Raw genomic sequence first — 25302 nt, forward strand, 5'->3', positions numbered from 1 at the left:
GTGCTCACCAGCAGTGTATTTAACACAGATCTTTAAAGGAAATTTTAAAAGAAAATATAAATTTATCAGTAATTTTACCAATAAAATATTATTGTTTTTAATTTTCATGTATCACGTATATTTGGCAATTTTTTAAAATATCATTTTTTGACATAAGAAGGTAGAATAAGGGCTCATTAGATAAATTATAACTCATTGAACATCTGTCTGCAAAGAATATTTGTTAATGGAATAATAAATTAAATTTTGCCTATTTGTTAACTACATCATACGAAAATTGCTGGATATATTTTCACCAAATTTGGAGTCTACGTTTAAGAGGGCTTGAACTAAAAATAGAGATTACTCAACATACAAAGAATTCTTTTTGTAAGTCATACAGTTTCTAAAAGAGATATGTAAGTATTTTTCAGAGCAGCTCATGCGATGCCAATTGAAAGAAAAATGGCGTATAAATGCAGACATTAGTGACAGAGAAAACAAACTGTGTTTTAAGCACAAACTCAACTGGAATGACCCAAGGCACACACTTTGAATGGGAGGCATTGATTGGTGATTGAACAGCTGCTTAGAAGGGACAGTCCACGGGTGGGGCCTTCTGGACTCTTCCCTCAGTTTCTTCACACTCCACTCACTGCTGTCCTCCTATTTCCTCTTTCTTGGTCTGTTTTTCTGTGTTTCTTTCTTGTCCCATTTGGCATTCTTCCAGGTTCTGTCCTGGACTCTCTTCTCTTCTCCCTGCCTTCTCTCTCCCTAAGTGAACTCTTCCAGTCTCATTTTCCAAATACTCTCCGTAGGCTGATGACTTCCAAACTTTTTCCCAAAAGATCTCTTCTGAGCCCCAGATCTTCTATCCAGCTGCTTATTCTCTATCCCCGCTTTGATACCTCAGGGGCAGTTGAAACAATGTCTGAAGCTAACTGCTGATTTCCACTCCTCCTTAGTCTAGTCCCACGCTCCCTTTTATTTTCCAATCTTGGTAAATGGTACCACCCCCACCTAGTTGTTCAAGCCAGAGGCCTGAATATTATTTTTGACTCTTTTCTCTCTCAAACTCCATATCAAATTCATCAACAAGTCCTAAAAATTTGACTTTCCAAATATACCTCAAGTCTGTCCACCTCTATCCACGTCCACTGTTGTCAATTGCCCTCATTCAAGCCTTTCTCATGTTTCCCTTATATTAATGAAACATTTTCTCCCTGGTCTCCCTACCTCTACACTTGTTCTTTCTAATCCATTATTCACTGCACAGGCAGAATCATCTTCCTAAAAAGTAAATCTTATCATGCCACTCTCTAGCTCAAAATTCTAAATGACCTCACAGTTTATGCAGCATAAAAGGTCAAAATCCTCACCAAAGACCAAAAGGATCTACATGATCAGGCTCCTGCTAACCTTTCCAGAATCTTCTTCCATCTCCTTCTATATTTATTAATCTCCCATTACACCGGTCTTATTCCAATTCTTCAACCTAGCCTGAACTTTCCTCTTTCCAAGATTGTCTTATCCCATCTTCCTTTGATAATTCCTACTTACCCTTTGGGCTTAAAATAAAGTGTCAGCTCCTCAGAAAACTTTGCCTCACCCCGTTCCCCCATCAACATCAGATCCCCTGATAGACTCTTTGACAGCACCTCATCTTCCTTCACAGCACTCAGCGCTGGCTGTAATTGTACTCAGATTTTTGTGATTATTGGCTTAATATCTCTTTCTCCACTGGAAATACCTATGCTACCTAAGGGCAAGGGACTGTGACATTTTTGTATTCTGGCCCATAATAGGTACTCACTAAAACTTACTGAATGAATTAATGAGTCAATTAAATATTTATTGAGTATCTTCTATTGAGCATGATAATCATTTCAAAGAAGGAAGAATACAAATTAATTCAAAACAAGTAAAAACTCCTAAACCACCAAACCTCTAAACAATTAGAGGACAAAGGAAGATAGCATACAATTAAGTGTGAAAATGTGTGGTGCAGTGTGAAACTGCTGGAGGAATGCAAGGAAGAAAGAGCACATCTGGGGCTCCAGCAACTCCATGAGTCTTCTTTGGAGTGGCTAGAACTTCTATGAGCATAGGATTTGGTCGCTTCAAACAATAGATAGAAATTGTTCCTCTCCCATAGCCAAGCCTTAATTATACCAATTATTGATTTTTTAACAGCAGTTCTTTTGCTGTTGTAAAGGGCCTCATAAATGTGTTATTATTTAAAATTCCTTTTTTCATCTTGACTTAGTCATATGTTTCCCTGCTTTTCATACCACCCATTTGAGTGACATCAAGCTACTCTGCATTTGCTCTAGTGGGGCTGTCCCAAATCAGAGCCTTCAGAAGGACTGGTGTTCATGGCACCAAAGTGACACTCCCCCCACCCCCAGCAGCAGATGAAATATTTCAAAGGGGACATCTGCCACCACCACGGAGATTTTATGGAGTACCCACACATGTAGACGCACTAAAGTGGGCATGACAGCTGAAAAATATTAAAAGTGTGTGTGTTTTTAAAAACAACTTATGGTTAGGAATTAAGAAATGACTTTTAAATAAGAACAGAATTTTTTTTTTTTTTTGCAAGTGTGGACTATTTTTTTTCTTTTTCTTTTTTGAAGACCCCACACTTGCAAAATCTTTTAGGTCATGTGTTTGCTTTACAAAACATTTGGCAAGCAATAGGTGCCATGGGAATATATCCACTCCATCTGGAATCAGCACATCTTCCTGGTTTCACTGTACCTGCGTTACCACCAGTCCCCACGGCTCACAAATGTTTTTGTTTTCTTGCTTTAACAAATTTTGGATGCAATCGTTAAATGGAGGAGCTTCACTAAAGTGAGTTCTGCCTTAAATTTTGTAAGGCAAACTTGGGGAAGAAAGTAAATGTATATTTGCCAATTTGATGTTTACAAAAATGAAACCTGCGTAGATGGAATTACTTCTTTTCCTGATACAGCATTTTCTTTTACAAAACGAGGCCCAGTGAACACATGTTATTTCTGACCTAGTTTGGTTTTTTTTTCCCCCAGCGGAAAACTTTTTAAAGACATTTAATTTTTATTTAGATAATAACAAGTTATGGGTCATGTTGTCCTAACTTTTGTGCTCCTTTTAAAAATTGAACTAATATTGAAACTGGAAAAATGATTTGGTTATCTGATCCAGCCACTGTCAGAGTGAGATTGTTTCTTGCCATATCTTTTCTTATTTTCAATTTCTGTCATCAATTCAGGATAGTTATATTACTTCAGAAAGAGCCTTCTGGATTTTCACTCCTCCAATTATCTTATTTTGTTTTATTTTATTTTATTGTGTTTTATCTTATTTTATTTTAAATGAGAGTTCATGTAGAAAATCAGGCTTTTAATCTTACAAATACAGCATCCCTTGTTTGATATTTGGATCTTTTTTATTTCAGTTTGGCAAGAAATACTGTGGGAATAAGTGTTTCTGCCAAGTATCAGTTATTTAAATATTTCATTACCTCACAAAATAAAAAAGAAGACATAAAAAAATAGCTTATCTAAGACAATTGGACAAAGACAAAGTCCTGATTTATCCGAAGACTGAGTTTCTGCCCTTTCTTTAAAACAACATTAGAATTTTTAAAATTCCTTTTTAAAATTTCTGAGGATATGCGTACTGTTAAATTAATTCCAATGTTGACAATTGAAGACATAGCTTTCTAAGTAGGAAATATTTTAGTATCAAAAAAGGACTTTTTCTCACAAAAACAAAACAAAACAGAATAACAAAAAGCACCAATATTATAATAAGGTACTAATCTAAATATACTTAATCTAAACATTAAGATGAAGAAAATACACACACAAACACTTACAAATGCATTTCATTGATCTCAATGCCTCTTGCCATTTTCTTGCTACACATATAATTCTAACTAAAAAGCTTTGAGGGGACAGTGGTCATAAGAAGAGCTTGGGGGTGTATGTGTGTGTGTGTCTATAAAAGCAAAGACTGTGTGCTAAACCAGAGATCCTATGTAGAAATTAACTATTTTGTATGTGCTAAAATTTTTTGTTTGTTTAATTGCTGCAAAATACAACTTTGCTTTTGGTGTAGAGTCATAGACTTAAACATTCTGGTCTTTAAACTTAGTAGAAATCTAAGTAGATTGAAGTTAAGGTCTTGTTTTACTACTGAAAATATATTGTCTGGTTTATCTGGCAAGAAATAGTCAAATCATCTTTAGTAAAACACATTTTTCGTTTCTTATTTATTTCACCTACTGGCATATAAATCTGGCTTCAATGTCTTTATTGACAAATTTTCCAAAATATGACTTTAAAAAGTAGAGAAAAGAAAAAGAAACTACTAATGTATTTTACAAAAGGAATCTTATTAGGTCTTTGCCTGTAATGCTGGGGCATTTGATTTAAGGTTGCTTCTTTTGGACCCAGTTCAAGGGTCTTCATTACTGATGGTTTCAGAATGTCCTTCCTTTTAATCCATGTCAGCCATCTGACAAATCCATAGCAGGGGTGTAAGGGAAGCATATTGTCAAATTCCAGTATATTATTATTTAATTATATTTTAATTTCCTAATGACAGATGGAATCCCTTTATGCCAGCCTGTTGCTCTAGGCCTAATTTTAAATTTCCATGTTGAAATAAAGTGAATTCCTCTATTTCAATCCAGAACAATTGACTTCTCAATGAAAAACACTGAGCCTCTGAGAAGCAGGAGATGGTCAAAATTCTAGGACACAATTTTTTGGGTGCAATTGAACATAATTTGAACACTAATAGCTCACACATTCATTCTATGTCAAATGCAAGGCTCTAATTTTAATGGATGGAAAGATCATATTTTTAGATATTCTTATATAAAGTGAAACCTTTCAATATCTTATTACCTACACTTTTTGTATAATACTATAAAGATGAAAAGAATAAGTGATTATAGCAGACATTATAGAACAGACGCAACACTTATTATACCTGTGACTTTGCTGAAACTTATTAGATTTCTTTTCTAATAATTATTTTTGGGATAAGCCTCTGAAATCTAGTTACGGTAAAACTCTAAATATTTCCATATTCCAGGGATCAGGGGAGACCTCAAGTCCGATTATACTTCTCAAGTCTTAGATGACATAGAATATTAAATTACAGGAAAAAAAAAATATATCAGTGCTTCTGATTTTGTTAATAAAAAACAGGTTTTAATGGAGTTTTAATTTATTTGTAAATCTTTGAAAATAGGTTGTTCTCTGGTATAACGACTCAGAAGGTGCTCCACAAAATAAGTAATTTCTGAGACATTCTCCTTCTATAAAACACAGTTTTAGTAATTACTGGATTTTCTTCCTTTCTTGAATGGTTTCGCTTAATATAGATACACACACACACAGACAGACACACACACAAACTTGGAGCCTTATAAAATATATGTGAGTATTTTTCATTTTATTCCCTTGACTGGTAAATTTGGTCAAGGCATTCAAAATGTGGGTTATGGGCAGAGATGGATGTAGGTTTTGAGGCCTGAAACATATTCAATTTGAAGGAACCTCCTTGAGCAAAAGAATGCAAAATTACAAATATAAAAATAGATACAAGATCTTGGAAGGAAACTGGCTAGTGAAGTGTCCAAATCTTATGCTTCATTAGCATCTCAGAAATATTTCAGCGAATTTAGGAGTATAGATTGAGGCCTCTGTGTGAAACTTCAGACCTCTTTCTAATTTTCTTGTCCTCTTCTGCACTTGATTCCCAAGGAGAAGTGTTAATGTTGACAGTTCATGGCATTTATGATATTAATATGCTAAGGTACTAGTCTCTCTGTCTCTCTCTGTCTTTCTCTGTCTCTCTCTCCCTCATTCTTTCACAACTTCTTACTCATTCTCTCTCTCTCTCAAACTCTGTGTTGGGTCATTTTGGAAATTTTTGTCATCTCTTCTTTTTTACACATTTTTAGATTGGGACAAGTCTTGATAAGACCTGGGTGAAACAATCACATTGTCCTTATTGAGTAAGAAACCCTTAGTTTCCCCCTCTCTCTTGAAGTACTTTTCTCTGAACACATTCTTCCTTGCCACTGATGTTTTCAGATATAGAAAGCTAAGACTCATGAGTAGAGATAGGTCAAATGTCTCAGATCCAAAGCCAGGCAGGTGATAAAAATGAGCAAAGCATATCTGGGATAAGAGACACAACCATGAGTGGTAGAGACTGGAAATTTTGCCTGATGGACAGAGCAGCCAAGCTTTAACCCTGGAAAAATGTAACCAGGAAATATATTTCCAGTGGTGCAAATCTTTTTTTTTTTTTTCCTCCAGAAAAAACAGCAATCTGGCTTTTAAAATATGAAATCTTCTGATTTTTAAATGTTTTCAAATAAGTCCATATTTTCAAGAATATACTGATGATCAAAACTCATATAAGCCTGTTCTAGCTAATGCTTGTCTACTTGTAATCTCAGGTCTGTAAGGAATGGGTAAAGACAGCTGTCAGTACACTTAGGCTGTAGGTTACATAAGTCTGTCTATAGCTCAGGGAAGAGGAGTCGTCTTCTGCTCCAGCATAGGTTTTCAAAAATGGCTTTTCCTACTGCATCAGAGGAATGAAGATCATTTATTTGCTTTGCCATAACCACTGCATGCATATGTCTCCTCCAATGACCTCATGTGGAGTCAAGATGGAGATAGGACATGAGAGAGAATGGCTGGTGGCAGGACAATATTCAGGTGTTCATGGTGTTGGATTTCTCCTAAAATACATTTCAATTCTACCTTAAATGTTACTAACATTTCATGCACTTTCCTTTCAGGAGATCTCTATAACTTCTTCCCAGGCTTTAGACTGTAGAAAGTGCTCCTTAACTCTATAGTTGTGGCATTTTGTGGTTTCAAATCCATCCAAGAATGCCGTGCTATTGAGGATTTTTCTATTCCCACATTAAACATGAGAGCAGCACGACTATATAGAATGCATTTCCTCTTATTTGGCCTCTTGACATTTCCAGTATCCTCTATAGCTGAGCCTGGAAGGGGCTTTGCATGTAGTTGAAATCACTTGCAAAAAAAGAAAGCAGGTCTGGAATCTCATATCTTTTTTCTCTAGGGATCATCTATGCTCTAAATTGACATCAACACATGATAGAAATTGGTCACTCCCTGATACAGTCATTCAGGAATTTTTGCTATTTTAAGGCCTATTATTATTTCCAGCAGTTGCTACTTCATCATTCAGCAAAATACAGTCATCCAGAACTTCCTGACATATCAGTAGTTCTGTTCCGGACCTTAACTCCCCAGTAGCCAGCCCTGCCAGTTAACACAGACACGACAGGACCAAGAGCTCATGGGCCTGGCTCGAAGAAGAAATGGAGTCCACTCTGCTTCCACCCCTCGCCCTCTACTTTTCCTGGGAGCCTGTGTTCGAGCAGGCTTATTTACGTGAAATCTGGCAGATTTTGAGATTGTACCCTGCCTCTGTTAGTCCAATTGAATCTGCAACTTCTCTTAGTAAAAATTGAAGGAACATGAACAATAAAGCAAGTGAAGAAGAGAACGGAAGACAAAACACACAGAGTTTGTTGCAAAATACACAGGAGTAAAGAACAGAAAATATGAGGAACAGAAAACTATGAGAGTATAGGAATCAATAAATAGGAAAGAATTAGGAAAAATGTATGCTCAATTACAAGCTGCTCTTTCATTTTTACCTTCTAAAGAGTATTTGAATGTTTTACAGAATTTCTTTAATTTTACATGAGCGAACTCATTGGAATGAGGTTCTTTTACTCTTCTTTTCTTGTCCATTACCTTGGTTCACTATAGATTTTACATCTGTCTAGTTGCTAAATTAATGCTTCATAGGACATAACGCTCACTACTGGCCTGATCCCACACTTTTTCTACAAATGCCTTTGTTTTATTTTTCAGGTTTTTTGAATCTCCAAGGTTTCAAAGCATGGATAACTGAAGATTCATTAACTTAAGCACTAATGAGTTTCTAAATAAAGGTTTGTATGGATGTAGCTTTTCATACATAAAAATTTAACCAACTTCAGAGAATAAATCAACTAAGTATGGGCAGAAAGGACATGTGAATTCTCTGTAGTTGTGAGGGCTTTTAAAAATATATAATTGAAAAGAGGTCATTTTAAACCATAGTTTTACTGCATTATCAGTTTCTAGTAGGTAGTACAGACTGATTCTGAGCTGTTGTTTGCTTAGATGACTAAGTTGTCATTTTTAATTAGCTTTTGTTTTTCTTAAAGGCTAATTGCTTTTTTAGAAAAATCAAGATTACTTGATTGCTAATGACAAGAGTACCATGGTTACACGTTTTTTAAAGAAAATTCCCAAACCTACCTAATTGTATAAAACTGCTTGTCTTCTGATTTTTTTACAATAAAGTACATATTTTTAAAACCAGAAAAATACATATTTACTAATAACATTAGCAAAATAAAATGTCTTGTTTTTGGCAAGAGGATGCTGCTAACATATTTAACAAAACATTAACAAACATTTGTGGTTCTATTTGGCTTTAAAATATACCTTATATCTCCATTTTCTTGTAACTATCATAACTTTCTGGACAAATGTACTATAGCAACCAAATAAACACGTTACATACAAACGTGTTTTTACCGATACCCCCTATTGGTAGGTATATGCTATAAGGATTTTCCCTCTCCAGATCCTATCCCGAATTGCACTGTGTTGTCCATGTTTTCTTATTGTTGGGACTTACTGTATACAATGTTTAGGTGAAGGGGTAATAGGGTGTTGTCTTTGGCTGTAGAACAGAGATTTTTCTTTCTGTAGAGCTAATTGGTTCACAAATTAAACGGATGGTTAGGGTTTTTTCCACTCTAAAAAGCAGTCAGCTACATTAAACATGTCAGATCCCTAAATTCTCCTGGACTCCTTGCAGGGTGCAAATTTTCTGAGCACCTACTACATGGCAGGCGTTGTTCACAATAGTGAACATAAGACAAAGCCTCCTGTCCACAAGGGGCTTCTATTCTAGTGGGAGAAGATAGATTATAAATAGAACAAATAAGAAAATTAAGTGGAGTATTAGAAGGCAGTAAACGGCATGAGGAAAAAGTGAAATGGAGAATAGAAGTGCAGGTAGGTGTAAGAATTGCAATTTTAAATAGGGAGGCTTTACTGAGAAGATGATACATGAACAAAAATTTGAAGGAAGTGAGCCATAGGGATATGTGGGGGAAAGCACTATAGATAAAGACAACTGCAGGTGCAAAAGCCCGGGGGTAGGAGTGCTCCTGGTGTCTTCATAGGAGAACAAAGCCACTGCAGTAGAAGAGGAGCAAGCCAAGGGAAGCACACAAGGACATGAGGGCAGAGTGAAAAGAGGGGATGAATCTTAGAGGGCCTTCTAGACCCTCAGAATGATTTTGAATTTTACTCTCCAGGAGATAGGAGGGGAGGTGCTAAGCAGGGGAACGTTCGAATCTCACTTCTGACCTGAGAAGAGCATTCTATTGAGTAGTGACGAGTGGAGCAGGGCAAGCTGGAGGTTGAGGGATCATTTATGAGGCTAGTGCAATGGTCCAGGCACAAAGAGGGAGTTTTATCAATTGTCTTTAATGTTTCTCCATTTATCACAGTTGAGAACTTCAGTTCACTACCCTCATCGAGAAAATTATGGTCAAGTGTTGAGAAGGCACCCAGGGCTCTCCACCTGACTCCATTCTTCACATTCTCCCCCAGCACAGAAATGGCCACAGGGAAAGCCTTCTATCAAACTCTGTGACATCTTGGTAAATATGTAATTATACATGCAGCATCTTCATATGTTCTTTTCAGCAACAAATTAATATAAACCAGATGTGCAGTGAGCCAGAGTACGCTCAGGAGGTTGTCCTGAGAAAGTAAAGACACATTGATTTAGAGTACACACCTGCAGTTCTTGCTGCTGTGTGCTCTTCTGCTGCAGCTTTGACGTCAGCTGCTTAAGGGAAGCCTCAGCTTCCCAAATCCTCTCTTGTTGATTAAGTAGAGGAACTCTGGGTCAATAAGGTCATCTAATCACCTCATTGCAAAGCCCAGAGAATCAGGGAATGGCGTCTTCCTATAAGAGGTCACTAAACCCCACCTAGTGTTTAACATGACCTGCTTGCTTTATAGTGAGCTTGAAACAATCGCTTCTAGTTATTTATGAAAATATAGATGCAGAAAATGTAAGAACAGGGAGGAAGATTTGAAAGGTTGTGAGTAAAATATCACCTTGCTCTGCTCTCTCCGTAAGTCAAGAAATAAAGGCTTTCACTCTAAACAGGATCATGTATGTAAGACACTTAAAACAGAGATAAAGAAAAATGGCTTTATTAAATCAACAAATAGTCAAAGAAAAGGATTGAAATCTTGGGGTTTAAATTATTTATGAGAATAATCCCAAACCATAGCCAAACGAAGCACTAGACACTTCTTACATCAAAAGGGTTTTTGTTGATTTTTAAAATTTCCTTGTTTTGCTGCTAAAGAGCTGAGTGGAACTTTACTTTATAACTGGTGAAATACGCATAGTTAGAACATTCTTCTTAAGTATTAAATGTCTAATAATTATTGAGGATATTGGCAATAACTCCATCCCACCTTAAACTCTGATTTTTTCAGGTTTTAGTTATGTCCATTCAAATCAATGCATTTAGATTATAATTCAAAATTTTCCTTCAAATAATATTTTATTAATAAAGATTTTGTTAACCCATCACCCGTTTTTTATCATTATTGGTTCTTTTGTATAAAGAAATTGCAATTTCATATAAAGCATACAATGTCCAAGGTGGAGTTATTTACGCACCTAGTAAGGCAGGCAATTTGAGTTCTTTTTCTCTTGGTCAGGATGAACTTGGACTTCCTCCTTTTAATCAATAACCCAAGAATATTTTGGCAATGAAAGTGATAGGTCCCAAAGAAGCTATAGGCCACAGGGGAAAACACGCCCATATAGAAAAGAGCTGTAAATGGGGATTATAGAATATGCATTCTCTTAAGATATGAAAATTAGAGTGCTCTCCAGTGCTGTCCGTCTCCTCTTGATGCAGCTATGAGTCCTGAGAAGAATACTCGGCTCTGCTGAACTTCTCTCCTTCCTTTAGCAGACATCACTGGGACCCTGTGTTCTTCCATTTCCTCTTCTAATAAAATAGAATAATACCATCTTCTTCCACAAATATGAAGAGTGATACAAATGACAATGTTTTATTTTTTAATCTCTGGACAAGATAAATGACTTGAGGACAAGGAAACGCCTATTTTTTGCTTTCTCTTTTTTTTAAGAAAAAAAGAAAGAATTAATTTCGTTTGAAGAAACACAGATGTCCTCAAATAGGTCCTGTGTGCCAAAAGAGTTCTTTAGAAATTCTCTGATGAGTCAAAATTCCAAGGTTCTTTCCCATGTTGGCTTGTGTGGTTCCCTAATATTGCTTCGAGTTAGGTCAGAGCGATAAGGCGTCTCTCACTAAAATGTTCCTACAGTCCTCTCGGTTGTCAGACAATTCCCTGAATTTCGAATTTCTCCAAAATCTTACCCCAATAAGTTGTTTTTTATTTCCCGCTGATGCCTGAACAGAGCCATAAACTAGACAATGAAGGGAACAATATTTGCAAGAATGTCGATTGACTCAAATACTAATTGGTAATATCTGTGTGCAGTAGTTTCCTTCAATATATGTTATATTATACTTAACTAGTCTCCTGTCTAGGATATCAGACATTAGGCATTTGGACAATATTTGTTATACTTTGTTTAATTATCTTTTATAGATTATCAATAGAGCATTTTAAAAAATGAATACAAAGTGTGTGCAGAGTGCTGCTCCATAACTGAATGGTTGTGTATAATTTTGTCCTCGGTAAAATTTCCCAGAGACCCTTCTCTGAAGTAGTCATTTAAATGATAGTGATCTTTGGACGATGCTGTTAGGATTAGATAATAAGGGTATGACTCATAAACATGTCATTTAAACATGGGAACAAGTAACTAGAACCCACTCTCTAGCCAAAAACCTCTCATTTTTATGGGTTTTCCACCCCCACATGAATGGCATACACCTCCAGCCTTTAAACTGGCAGGTTTTCTTAGAAAAATGACCCATTCTATGATGAAGAATACCTAAATCCCACAAGTAAAAGAAGCAGCCTGTTATTACTCTTCCTGTTCAGCACATGAAAAGCAGAAGAATGTGAGAACCAGACCCAACCTGTAATTTGGTAGCCAAACAACAGATTTGTGCTGTAACAGGAAAAATAAAAATATAGCTCTACTTTGGTATTCTTGGCTGATCTGCCCTGGAGGAGGAGTGAAACTTTGCTTGATTTTCTTGCTTCCAGAACAATGTTCTTGTCTGCCACTAGATTCCAATTAAAGAAGCTTGTGCACATGGGGAGTTCAATGTTTGTTCCCATTCCGAGTACTGAGATTAAGGAGGATATGGTGTGTGTTTGCTCTGTCACATGTCAGGCCTTCCTCTGCTGATGCGCACACTTCCTCTTAGGTGCACTTTAGGATTGAACTGTTTTAGGCTGTATATTTTTTCTCTTTAAGTAAGTGATAAAAGAAAAACTGAAGCACATTAAAATTTTCAAGAGTTATTTGAACACTTATCAATTTGAATTTGGCAGCTCCAAAGCTGGTTAGAAGTGCTCCACTGACATGAGCTAGGGGAAAAGTTTTTATAGAGAAGGCAAGAAGCGAAGTAAAGAAATCATTTGATTGGCTATAGCATAGCAGTTGCTTTAGGTGGGAAAACCCATTTGGCTGTCTGTGATTGCTTGTTCCTAACTGTCATTTTGTGAATTCCAGTGCATCGTCTCTAACTTAGGTTTTTGTTTGCTCACATAGGCTACAAGGCATTAGAGCCACCTCAGTCTAATGGCCTCCTTGTTTAATTACTCTAACACAATTACTCTAAAACATAGTTACTGCACTATAGAAGTAATCAGAGTTCCTCACATCTGTGATTGACTACAACTTGCTTAGTGACAGAAAGGACAGATTTTCCTAGTTCAGTCTACAATTCAATAAAAGGGAGATTGATGACAGTCCTTGTCTTATCAATACCACAGATACATAGTAACCCTTTTGAGAAAGGTAATATCATATTTAGACCTATTATTATATACACACACATACACACACCTACACACATAAATAGACACACATATGTGAATATATACATATATGTATATCATTTAACTGGGAATATTTATATTTGTCTTGGTCTCTACAACAATAGCTATGAAAAACATGAAGACAGTGTTATTCTCCGTCATCGAAGACAAGATTTTTCTCATAGATAAGTGGGGAAAGGGGAATTTGACACAGTTGTAAGAAAAATAGCTTTTAATCCACAAGAAGTCCCCAAAGCACAAATCATTCCATCAAAACGCTGGGAATCTGAAGCTCCAAAGAGAGACTTGATCCGTGGCCAATAGTTCTTTATCTGGTAAGTGCTCTGGAGTCAAACCGGGGATTTGGTTCTGAGACCAGCGAGTTCTGTTCATTCCAGGTTGCCTTGTAACATGAGGTGTTTGGATCCCAGGTTGCCTCGTAACCTGAGGTGTAAACCTACTGGTTTCTTATGTCTGTATTGTTCCATTCCATTGCCCTTTTTATTGAGTAGTGTGTATATACTAATAGAACCTTTACACTCTAAAACCCTGTGCAAAATTGTTTCCATCATTACATAGAATTGTATCAACATCATGATATGATTTTGTGTGCAGTATGCATTCATAAGACAGTATCACAAGATCGATATTAAAATATTTTCCTGATAGATGGGAAACCTAAAGAATCTCTTAGTGGGTTTCAGGAAGAAACAAAGGATTACTAATTTTGGCAAGCCTCTGTATTTAAAATATGTGTAGCTAGATGAGACAAAAGCTAGCTTTGTCCATCCTTTCTGTAGCTTCACCCTAAATTGGTGGACTTAACCTCTGTGTATCTGAAGCACTAAGTTGCGGTTACCTCCCCATTCACCTCTGCGACTAGGACAGGGGAGGGTGAGGAGAAGTAAAAGACTTCTATGTTTCAGGATCATTGAAGAGGGTTAATGAGAGCGCCAGAGCTGAGCTAGTGCTTTGAGTTGGTGAGTCTATGTTACAAGAGCATTTAGAGAAGAGATGTGTTTTTAGGGTGTTGAAAGTCTTCCTGAGGCTGGGAAGTAGACTTCATATCTCCTCAGCCTCTCCAGTGTAGATACTCTTAACCTTGAGAGATGCTGTTATCGCTCATGAGGTGGTTCATGGCTTCTGAAGGTGGGGGCTCAGCATTAATAAGTACAGCTGTGGGGGTCACAGTGGCAAGTACCCGTGCCCAGCAGAGAAGGCTCCTGATGGTTTTGTCAGATGAACATAACAGCAATGTTCAGTGTGCACTGATGACCAGAGTGCCCTGCTCCAAATGTTCTGGAATGACCCAAGAAGAAATCATGACTAACTCACAATATCCTTCCAGAAATACAGGAGGGACTTCTGAGAAGATTGTTTGATGATTAAGAGAAATTAAAAAAAAAAAAAAGCTAAAGACTAAATTTCATTCACATGACAGAATACCTAGCCCATTCAGATGGATTCTCTTTCCTTCTTTTTGTCTATGTGCTTATCCTTCATCCAAACTTTGAGGTGAGAAGATAAGTTGGAAAAAAACCCATGAAAATATTTCCTGGCATCTCCCCCAGGAATGAGTGATGAATAGAGGCTGGAAACAACTCTAAAAGCCATTTTCTTTGCTCATGTGAGGTCATGAGGTTGCTCTGTGCAACTCTCTGGGCACAAGAATGAATGAAAATGGCACAAAACACACCCAAGGTCTATCATTGATTTAAAGTGATTGATGGCTGGTCTTGTCTGATTGTGCTGCATTTTCAAAACATCCATCATTCCAAACAAACCCTGCACTCCATAGTCCAATATACAGTTACATGTGGCCAAAGTGTTGAGGATTTATTTTTTTCTCAGAGAGCAGTTGGTGGTGGAGTGGGGGCAGAAAGAGAATGTGTTACTTCCTATTACAAAACGACAAAACTGTTGTCTGTTAGGAAGAAAGTACTCTGATGACACATGCTAAATTCTTGTTAAGTTTATGTAGGAGTGTGTTCATTTCCATCGAGCAAACCACATTTTCCACATTTCCCACACTTTCCTCAGGCTGTGTCTTCCTCAAGCCTCTGCACAAAATCTAATATTTGTCCTCCTTAAAGAATCAGCCATTCCTAATTCCTAGAACAATCTGGTTTGAGACAGGAAGTTCATTATTTTAGAATAACTGAGAAATTATTATAAAAGTGTTTCATCCTCCTTACCCAAAACATAGATAAAGAAAAGTATGAAGAAAGAAAAATCACACATGATTACCTCCTATCCCACATCTAACCATATCCACTCTTTCCTTGAATGTTTTAACGAGGTCATTGCAAAACCTTCCAGTACATGATGCTTGGGGCAGACAAGGAGTGTTAGCCTCTCCTGACTCACTCTCTTGGGTTCATAGGGCTGCGCAGGGGTGTGTGCTGGAGCCCTAGGGGTGAGCCCACCCATTGTGAATCACCAGTGGTGCTTATCTCACCCGTGACATGGCATCTCCTGCTTACCTCTAAGCTCCAGGGTTGAGCCCAGAATCTAGCTTTCCTCTCAAGCCCTGAAGTGCCTCCAGTCGCATGAAATCTCAGATCCATTCCTGCTCTAGGTGCCATCGTTCCTGGAACTTGCATTCTTCCTGAGTCATCATTCAGAACTCTGTCTTTGTACAGTACTAAGGACCAGGCTTTGCTCTTGCCAGGTATAATACCTCCCTAGATCTCTTTTCTGTGCACCTTTCCTTCCAGAATCTAGAGAGGAATGCTGTTTTGCCTCGACATCTGAGTACCTTTTGCATAGATTCCATCCCATCCCTCCCTGCTTCCCTGATGCTGTATTATGACTATCTCTAAGCAAGTTTCACTGTGTCTTGGACCCTGGTACTAAGCTTGTATCATGAATATGTGTACCTGTATTCCACGGGCACACTTCTTTTTTTCTTAGCTGTTAACCTCAGCAGGCCTTCTACCATCGTCGGCTCCTAAATCCTGCAGAAACAGACTTGCCATGGCTTCAGTAGCAATGTTAGTTGGGTTAAAGAATTGCCCTAGGCTTCTCTTTTTACCATTCCCTTCAAAACTTTACCTGCAACTAGTTTCTTTGATACTGAGATTCTTCCTCTTTGGGGAGCTCCTTCAAAGTGATGTTTCATCCAGGTGGTTCATATGACTTTTGGGATTCGAATCTCCCAAGATGCTTCTTCTTGGTTCATTGCCTTAAGCCAGTGGTTCTCAATTGGGCATGATTTTGCCCCACAGGGAACATTTAGCAATGTCTGGAAATATGTTTTATTATCATAACTGAGGGAGTGCTGGCATCTAGTTAGGAGAGGCCAGGGATGCTGCTAAACATTCTACAAGGCACAGAACTGGCCCACATGACAAAGAATTAACTGTTCCAAAAAGCAAATTGTGCCAAGTTTGAAAAACTTTGCTTTATGCTGTCCATATCATGGCCCATAAGCGTATGGGGCCACACCCAACTCTGCCTCAATGCAAGCTGTGCCTCCCCTTTCTCTATGACCCTTGAAGAGACACTCAACACCCCTTCACCTGCCTAACTCACCACTAGTGGGTGCATATAATGCTGCACCCTGAATACTCTGCACTGAAAATCAACTGCCAGGCCTCGCCAAAGAATCCTGAACCCTGCATCAGTATATGAAAGGCACTAAGCTAGGCATGGAAAAAGACATATTTTCTGTGCTCCAGTACTTTTAGGATAACATGGAAAATAAAATGTGTTCCCAGATGACTACATAACATCCATATCAGTTACTCTGACACGAATCTGTCCAACTAATTAATTACATGGAAAATGGCTACTGCTGGCCTCGTCCCTCCTTCCTAATTCCCAGGAATATCTTCAATTTTGGATAGGCACTCCCCTAAAAAAAAGTTGAATAAATAACTAAGATCCAGAAATAATGTATAAAACACACCAAGCCAGTAATTTCATGTGGAAGCCAAAGTCCTCGTGATGCCAAAATTCTTATCTAGTCATATCCTTTACTTCACTTAATAATTCATACATTTAATGAATTGGAATATGAAACACTTTGCTTCCATTCTCAGGGCAATGCATTTTTACTTTCCATTGCCATCATCTTCCTCATTGCTCTTAGTTTTTCCTTTACTTACCTGCTTCAGCTGAACCCACACAGCCTTATCTTCCCAGCCAGTTCTGAGCTTTTCCCTCAAACTCTCTTCCCCTGATATCCTTTCAATTTCACCTCTTTCTGGTATTTATTTTTTTTCTATGTTTTGTCTCCTCAATATTTTACTATAACAATTTTCAAACATAAAGATACCTTGAAAGGACTATAGAGTGAAAACCTACATATCCACCACCCAGATGCTACAATGATGCTTTGTTTGCTTTATCACATATCCATTAATCCATCTATCCACCTTAATTTTCGATGCATTTCAAAGTATGTGCCAGTCGTCAATATACCTCACCTTAAACACTTCAGCATGCATCTTATTACTAGAATTTAATGTTTCTTCACATATTTTTTGTGATAAAATTTACATACAGTGAAATGCACAAATTTTAAGTGTACTGTTTAATGTTTTGACAAATACATACACCTGTGTCAACCAAACCAGAGAGTTCTCTTTTAAAGAACAAAGCTGGTCTTATTACCTATTAAGTCTGATCTCAGCTCAGCATGTGAGCAAATTCAAAACAATATATTCTGCTCCAGTGATTCCTATATCTGAAACTGTCCGAGGAGTTATTTTAGAAACACAGATTCCTCTAATTCAACCTTGATTCACAAAGTTAAAGGTAGGGCCCCAACAATCTGTAAGTCTTAAAAACTGCCCAGGTGATTCTGATGATTAAAGTTTGGAAACCTCTGTCCTAGGCTAGTGTGCCCCAAACTTGCCTGATAGCATTCATCCAGGGGGTGCTTGTCAAATGCACAGATTACTAGGCTTTTCCCCTGGAAATTTGGATTCAGTAGTTGTAGGACTCAGACTTTGTATTGTTTCATTTTTGTTGTTGTTTTTACCTAGCTATTCATTCTCTCGTTTATTAAACACATATGTGCTGAGTGCCTACTATGCGTCAGGCACTTGGACAATTCTGGGCTTTGGGCAAGTGTGAAAATCACTCTATCAAATGTCAAAATAATATCAAGGTTGGAGCTGGAATATGACTTGGAAATATTGGGTGGTAACTTCAATCACCACCTCCCTCCAAGCCCCTTCTCTCCCTCCTGCAAATGCTGCTGCAGTCAGATGTGTAATGTAGCCAATGCATCCAAGAAGTGAAGTCTTATCCTGAATGGTCCATCACTCAGCCACTAGCCAGGAGATTGAGTTAAGAGAAAGGAGTTGTACTAACAGGTTACGGTACTATGATACTGGAGTCTTTTGGCTACATCCACAGCCATTTGCAGACGTTTTGAAGGGCCTGGTGTCCAAAATAAACTCAAGAGATGCATGCCCTCTTGAACCCTTGAAAAAAACTCTGTAGTGTTTTTCTAATCACTTGGCTATGCAGTTGACATTTAATGTAGCTATTTCCTTGGTCTGTTTAAGGCTCTTGCCTCCCATTGTCTTAATATAAGCCCAAGAAATGGGCAAGATGGTAATAAAGCCCCACGGGGTCACATCAATGATACCCACAGGCTGGGCATACTCATTTGGATTTACTGAAATGATGGATGATTGGGCAGAAAAGTAGCAACACAATTCTTCACTCAATGGGCTCCAGGTCAGAGCTGTCTCCTTTGTGGGGAATGCAGAATGGTGCGCCAATCCTCCTAGCACTGGTACATGTTCATCAACAAAGAAGCTCTGGTATTTTTTTCTTCATTAAGCATAAAGATGGAAGTTATAAGGCAGCTATACACAAACTACTATGGGAGCACAGAGCAGGAGATTTTGCATGTATCTGAAACTTAAAGCACTTATGGTGGACGTGGCACTGGGTGGAATACTCTAGTAGAAGGGAGGGGCATGGGCAAGGGCATCCTTGCAGGGAAGTACATCATGCTTGGAAATGAAAAGCTATATGTTTTGATTGGCATGTAGTGGGTGTGAGAAGGATCAATGAGTAGAGAGGCTGGAAATGTAGATTTGGGCCAGATTAAAGCAGGCTTTGAATTTTAAAGCTAAGAGATTAGGGTTTATTTTATGGGCAATAGGGACCCATTGAGCTGAGTGTGTGCTATAATCAAAGCTGCACCATAGCAAAATTACTTTGGCAGCAGCTTGAAGAATAAAAGGCAGCATGGACTTAAGACTTAGAAGACCAAATCTGTGTGCTAGAACTGCCATGCATTAGCTGAGTGAACTGGGGTAGGTCATCGAATCTTTCCTCACCAGTTTCTTCATTTGTAAAATGGGTATGGCAACACTTATCCTGTAGGGCTCTAATGTGGATTTGAGACAGTGCATTTTAAAGTCCACTACTAAGCCTGGTGGATATAGGCACTCAGTAAATGTTCACTAGAAAAGGCAACATTGGAGGCACAAAGATTTAAGAGGGTTTCTCCATAGTATGAGTAAAAACCATAAGGGTTTGGAGAAAAAGAAAGGATTATGAAAGATAATGTCAAAGAAGAGTCTCTAGATCTTTAAAAATGTGGAAAAGAAAAAATAAAAGATGTCAGATATGTTGACAATTGGTGACAGCAAGGATGAAGATGCCATATCAGAGGCAGGAGTAGTGAAGAAGGAAGATATTTGGTAATTTCAATAAGAAGCACACATCACATAGAATTTAGCTCTTCAGCTAGTTATGTCTGGAAATAATATCAATTATAATAGTAACTGAGAAATAAATAATTGCCATATAATGCCGTATTTTAAAAATAAAAAATCTGAGGTATAGAGAGACTAAGTAAATTGCCTGAGGTCCCATAACTATTAAGTATTTGATCCAGGCATTAATCCTAGGCACTCTGGCTCCGGAATCAGGGAGCATAATCTCTGTGTTATACTAAAAGGAATTAGAATCCTAGAACAATTTCTAGATGACTTAGCTTTGAATATTTCAGTCCTTCAAGACTGGTCAGGCCTAGCTGGTCTACTGTGGAGAACTATGAAGAAGTAACATGTCAATGACTTCCTACTGAATTAGATACAAATTTTAGTCAACAAACTAAGATGTTTATCTTTATTCTATTTAAATACATTCAAATCTAACAAAGCCCTCATTCTACCATAGGTTTTAGGTAAAGCCAAATTGTTGGGGGACTCCTCCAGCCATTAGTCAAAAGTCCATGTTATGCATTGCTGAGGCTCCATCTGTGTCAGGCTACACAGACGCCTTCAGGTCTCTGCACCTCTCAGGTTTCCTAGTGGCAGGGGAAAGTTGGAGATTCTAGAAGTCCAAACTTCATGTCCACTGTCTTTACTTGCATCACATCCCTGCTATAGTATGTTAGCCCCTCCACAGGACTATGCCATAAACAGTGCCTGATACACCTAATTCCTCCCCAGTCCAGGGAAGTCTCCCCCTCTTCTCTACTTGCTGCCGCCTTTGGAGGACTACTTCTTCCCTTCTCTCATCATAACACCAAAGATAATTTTTCAATGAGTTTTTCCTTTTGCAAATAAGAAGAAAGTGCCTCCACTTTTGGAACTGCAAACATACAGTTCAGGGCAACATGCAACATATACCAAGTGAAGAGATTGACTCAGTAATTTAAAGCCTCCCTACAAAGGAAACTCCAAACCCAGATGACGTCAATGATGAATTCTACCAAATGCTTAATAAGAGTTAGCACCAATTCTTCATGAACTTTTCAATAAGTTAGAATTGGAGAGAATACTTCCCAACTCACTCTAAGAGGTCAGTATTACCCTGATACCCAAACCAGAAAAAAGCATCACAGGCAAACTACAGAACAATATCTCTTATAGATATAGATGCAAAAATCCTTGATAAAATACTAGCAAACCAGATCCAGTAGCTTATAAAAAGGATTACATACCACAAACTAGTGGGATTTATCCCAGGAATACAAGGTTGGTTTGCATCTAGCAATCAATTAATGTAATACATATGCCGGTAGAATAAAGGACAAAAACTACATGATCATCTCAACAGATGTAGAAAAAACATTTGACAAAATCCAACACTGTCATGATAAAAGTACTTAATAAACTAGGACTTGAAGGAATCTTCCTCAACTTGACAAAGGGCATCTACGAAAACCTGTAGCTACCATCACACTTAATGGTGAAAGACTGAATGCTTTCCCCATAAGATCAAGAAAAGGACAAAGATATTACTCTTGGCACTTATATTTAACATTTTACTGGAGATTCTAGCAAGAGTATTTAGGTAAGCAAAAGAAATGAAAGACATCTTTACTGGAAAAGAAATATTAAATATCCGTATTTGTAGAAAATATGGTCTTGTATATAGAAAATCCTAAAGAATACATTAAAAAACTTAGAGCAAATAAATGAGTTCAGCAAAGGTACAGGGTACACATCAAAATACAAAATTTAATTGTATTTCTATACACTAGCAACAAACGTTGTGAAAACAAAGTTAAGAAAACAATTCCATGAAAAAGAATAAAATACTTAGGAATAAATTTAGAAAAAGAAGTGCAAAATTTATACTCTGAAGACTAAAATATATTGCTGAAAGAAATTAAAGATGAGTTACTTAAAATGGGAAGATACGTGATGTTCATGGATCAGAAGATTTAACAAATTGTTAAGATGGCAATACTCCTCAAATTGATCTACAGATTCAGCACAACCCTTATCAAAATCCCACTTGGTTTTCCTGCAGAAGTTGACAAGCTGGTCCTAAATTCATTCAAGGGACCCAGAAGAGTCAAAACAGTCTTGAAAAAGAAGAACAAAGTTGAAGGACTCGAACATACTCTTTTAAAAACTTACTACAAAACTACAGTAATCAAGACAGCTTGGTATTGGCATAAAGATAAACATATAGGTAAGTGGAATAGAATTAAATTCCATGCATAAACCTTTAGGAAAAAGGTGAAGGGAAATACATATAGAGCAAAACCCATTATATCTATCTTAAGAGAAATAATTCCATATATTATCTATCTATCATGCCATAATATTTTTTTAATGATTCCCTACAAAATTATTTTGGAATGAATATAATTAATTGGAATGAATATTGTCAAATTGACTTTTGGCAATTGAATATTTTTGTCACTGCAGAGAAAACAATCAGTATTTCTCTTCTCCACTCCACTACATTATTCCCTATCCACCTCCCTAACCCCTGGCTCCATTGTCAACCACCTGGTGAACTCTCTGGAAAGGACAAGTATTAGCTGATTTAAATACATCTGAGGTATAAACTATTCATATCCCAAATTTTCCTGAAGCTCAAAGGTCCTCAGAGGGTTAGTGAGCCAGAGTATCACAAAAGAATTTCTGTGACCTCTGAAGACAGATCCAGCCAAGTTACCATATTACCCAGGATTAGGGTTTAGAGCAAGGCAGGTGATTTGGTAAGAAAAACTGCCTAAGCTCCCATCATAAAACTATGGTTCAGTCATTAAAGTCACTATAAAGTAGCAACTGTTTTAAAAATTGTCCCCTGAACCAGAACCAGAGATTAGTATTTTAGGAGGGTTGGGAGGATTTAGTTAAGATTTAGGAAGAAATGAGGAACATTCAGAGGTATCAAATTTGAGAGAGTATTAAAAAAGAAAAATGTTCTTTTTAAGAAATTGTAAGTAGGAAAATGAGGTGGATTGCTGCTGTTTCAGAAGGGGCAGGGAGGGGATACAACAACACCAATAATTAATCTTACAATATCTGAGGCTGAGGGAGATTAAAGTAAATGAATATGAGTGACTTGAGTTTGTTTTGGAACAGAGAACCTATTTAATAATGAGGCAACTGCCCAGACCGAAAAGAGATGTTTGGGAAGGGATGAAGAAAAGTTTATAAAGGCCAAATTTATTGAGCTCTTAAAATATGATCATGTTGGAGTGAATTTCAAAAGTTGTGATTATTAAAACTACTTACTATGTCTCTTCATTTTTATCCTGCTAAATCCTGCCAGTTAAAGAACACACAACTTAAACTATTGTAACAGAATCCAGAGAATCCACCAAACTTTATTAAATGTTCCCCCAAAACACACCGAATGCAACAAAAATCAGTTTTGCCTACCTTTCAAATGTTACTTTCATCTTGAGTCAGTAAACCATATGTAATGTCGTAATGAAAAAAAAAAAACCTAACTCGCCATTGTCCTGAAGATATTGTGATATTTATCTCCAAAAAAGATATATTTCCCACTGTAGCCTTCCTATCACCAAGTATTCTAGCAAATACAAATGATAGGTGCTATGGAACAGGAAAATTCCAATGCATTTATAATCTAAATATCTACTCATACTTAAAAAAAAAACCAGACAGATAAGTTTCTTCATCTAAATTAAAACTACAAACACATGAATTTTACATTTGAGATATTAACATTAAAGAGAATATACGAGTTTGCTGGTAAGAGATGGGATAAGAAAGAAGGAAAGGCAGGACAGGGAGGCAGCGCCACTGGAAATACACTGATAGATTAACAATTAAAAAAAAGAAATAGAAGGAAATCGCCTACAAATTTTTACAGGAGAAGGTTAATCTAAATGGACTTGAAAAGTCTTGAAAAGGTTAGCTGTCACATTCAATAGCAGGGGCATATAGTGGTCACCGGCTACCTAAGAGAAGTTGGGAAATTACTTTCTCCAGCTCACATACTTTCCAGAAAGATCAGCTCTTCAGTGTCTCTGGCTGGTCTGCATTAGGAGGGCTCCCCATTCCCTGGAAGGTTTTGTTAACCTAGCTAGCAGCAGGTCCTGATTGGTCATGGGAGAATCTGGGCTAAATGGTATACATTTCCGATGATGTAAAAGTAAATTAGAGAACAGGGCAAGTTATTACACCAGAGAACGTGGGGCAATGGGGAATAATAAAAATCAGGCTACTCTAATTTCCTTTGAACAACTAAATATATACAGGTCATTATTTCCTGTAAGCCGCGGGCCTCCCAGTACAAGCCCTGGCCCTGCGTTAAAGCCTCCGAGACAAAAACAACAAAATGCAGTGTGGAGAGAAATGAAAAAGGCTCTGATGCTATTTAAAGAATGGATTAAGTACAGTTTTCAGAGGCCGGATTTCTTCTCATATTCGAATGTTAACTTAGACAACTGAGGAGGAAAGCTCACCTTGCTTGAAAAATTCAGATGCTCCCCTAACAGTAATTTCCATTCTTGTTCCTTGTAGTCTGTTCCCGTACATCACTGAGGTGGCTGAGCCACATTTTAACTTCTCTTTGCCAAGGCTGGATCATAAAGGGAATCACAGTTTTTTCCAGAATTGGGTTTAGGCTACACTTAACATTATTTCTCTGGAGACTGATCTTAGTCCTTAATTTTTTTTTTAAAGATTTTATTTTTTTCCCCAACGCCCCCCGATACATAGTTGTATATTCTTCGTTGTGGGTCCTTCTAGTTGTGGCATGTGGGATGCTGCCTCAGCCTGGTTCCATGAGCAGTGCCATGTCCGCGCCCAGGATTCGAACAAACGAAACACTGGGCCGCCTGCAGCGGAGCGCGCGAACTTAACCACTCGGCCACGGGGCCAGGTCCCTTAGTCCTTAATTTTAAGCCTACGCCAAAATTGGTCTATTTTCCCAGGACGTACACCATGCTACTTTTATAGGAAGGAGGAAGTCTGTTTTCCAGTCTTAGGTAGGTCCGCACATCCCTCCCAGTATATGAGGACTTCTAGGCTGTCAGAAGAGGCTACGTATAGGCCCACAGCATCCAGCGAGTTGGCAAGAGAATGACTGAGAAAGATGAGTCCTTTACCAGGGCTTTTGGCTGCATAAACCCCTTATATCCAAATCACCTGATGAGCTTATTAAATATGCTGATTATTGGGCATCTAATTAAACTTGCGGAGGAGTGGAACTCAGAAACCATTTAAATAGTGGCCCCAGGTGATTCTTTTAAATACTAAAGTTTGAAAACCACTGTTAGTCATTCTCACAAAACTTATCCAAACGGACTGCTAGGGACTTTGTGTATCATATTTGTAAGTGGAGACATCTAGAACTAAATTCATCATGGCTGTGCCAAGTTCTTGCTACATGCACTATAATATCATGGAGAATAGGATTTCTTCCCCTGGCTAAATTCGTGTACTACTCTATCACCTTATAATAGAGTCCTGTTGCATTTTCACAC

General features: G+C 37.7%; 1 long non-coding RNA gene across 8 annotated transcripts in view; it reads left to right on the forward strand.

Moving 5' to 3' along the window:
- Positions 1-25302, forward strand: part of LOC111768897 (uncharacterized) — a 142973-nt gene that overhangs the window by 7801 nt on the left and 109870 nt on the right. For 6 of the 8 annotated variants that reach the window (XR_011428476.1, XR_011428482.1, XR_002801539.2 and 3 more), the window contains exons 2-3: positions 7914-7993; positions 9614-9766. This is a non-coding gene — a long non-coding RNA (uncharacterized lncRNA). Of the gene's footprint in view, positions 1-7913; positions 7994-9613; positions 9767-21857; positions 22023-25302 lie in introns of all 8 variants that reach the window. The other 2 variants (XR_011428478.1, XR_011428481.1) reach the window with 1 other exon arrangement.

This window comes from Equus caballus, chromosome 18 (assembly GCF_041296265.1).
Source record: "Equus caballus isolate H_3958 breed thoroughbred chromosome 18, TB-T2T, whole genome shotgun sequence".
Taxonomy (NCBI): domain Eukaryota; kingdom Metazoa; phylum Chordata; class Mammalia; order Perissodactyla; family Equidae; genus Equus; species Equus caballus.